Raw genomic sequence first — 1635 nt, 5'->3', positions numbered from 1 at the left:
CTTTGTTGTTGTTTTTAGGTCTTTTTCTCAAAATTTCCCGTTGGGTGCCCCTGTGAGTATGTGTGCCTTAGATAAGTTTAATCCTTGAATGTAAATTTGTTGTAGCTTATAGAGATAAAGAAAGAATCCATTTGCATGTAGTTCCATATTACTGTTTAGCCCTTCCCTTTAAGTTATTACCTCTCTAAACCATTGTTGGTAACGAAAACAGTTAGTTTGAAAAGGTAAAACATAGAATTATAATTCTGCAATCAGCCCACTGAGCATTTAGCCCCTGGTAAAGGACATTTGAGGACAAGACGCGGTAAAGAGAATGTATTTTGACCTTGGTTAGTTTTAAACCTTCACCTCCTGTTTAGATGTTTAAATGTTACCCACTATTAAACGTAATATCGATCCTTCTGATTCTTTAGACGAATACTCTTGAAACTGCTAATATTAAGAGCTGTAGACAAAAACTCGGGTTTAGGGAACGGGAGGGTGCAGTGATCACACACCACGAAATTCGACTAAAAGACGAAAAGTTAGGATCGGAATGCGGCTTAATGTCATTTGCCCATTAATTTTTAGAGTTTGCTGTCAAATTGTCCAATTTTATAATGTTTACTGTTGCCGAAAAAAATACTGTTGGAGGGTTTTTCGTTTTTAAGTTTGCTTGTCATTTGTTTTTGTTTTTGTTTTTGTTTTTTTTCATTAAAAAAAAAAGGACTTCCCCTCGGAAATCGTCGGTTGTTCTTGGAAATCTTCGGTAGTCTTCGCGAATCCTCAGCAGGCTTCGGAAATTTCTGAAATAACTGGAATTGTCGCAGAAGAGCGTCTGAGTGAGGTTTAGAGTTAAGTTTTATTTGCCCATAATTTTTAGTGTTTGCTGTTAAATTGGCCAAATCTTTCATTTTTACTGTTTCCCGCGAAAGTGCTGTGAGGTGTTTGGAAGATTTTTTTTTCTGATTTGTTTGGAAACATTTCAGATTTCCCCTCGGAAATCGTCGGTTGTGGCTTGAACATCGTCGGTAGTCTTTGGACGTGTTAGGCAGTCCTCGGAGTTCTTCGGTAGTCTTCGGAACTCTTCGGTAGTCTTCGGAAATCTTCTGAAATAACCTGGAATTATCGTAAAATGGCCAAAAGGTGTCTGATATTCACTCACACCAAGATACCTGATATGCCTCAAATCTTAATTTTCATGCATCACGTATAAGGTCAAATTATGGCAAACACACATTTACGTTTGCCATAGCGAAAGAGAAGAGATTGCTAAGCTAACATAAAATGATTTAGCTACTACCAGTTCAAAATTTATTTTTTGTCACCCGCGCTCGACGGACTTTGAAGAGAAAATGGAGGGTCTGTGAACAGGCTAAGTCCTAAAAACAAAACAAAAGAATTTCATTCTGCGTAACTCTCAACTGAATGTTAACTACGTATAATGACTATTTCACATTATTATCTATAGTTGCCATGACGCCTCGCACACACATTAAATATTTCTATTCATAACTTATTAGGGGTGGTTAACTCAAAAGCTAAGCTCCACTTATCACCATATATTTCTATCAAAGCCATTAATTTCTTCCTTTTCTTTTTCTCTAACTGATCTGTAGGGTTATTATCTCTGTTTTACAAAGACTTAAGAGTAAC

Source organism: Porites lutea, chromosome 12 (genome assembly GCF_958299795.1).
Source record: "Porites lutea chromosome 12, jaPorLute2.1, whole genome shotgun sequence".
Taxonomy (NCBI): Eukaryota; Metazoa; Cnidaria; class Anthozoa; order Scleractinia; family Poritidae; genus Porites; species Porites lutea.
This window is presented reverse-complemented; position numbering follows the sequence as displayed.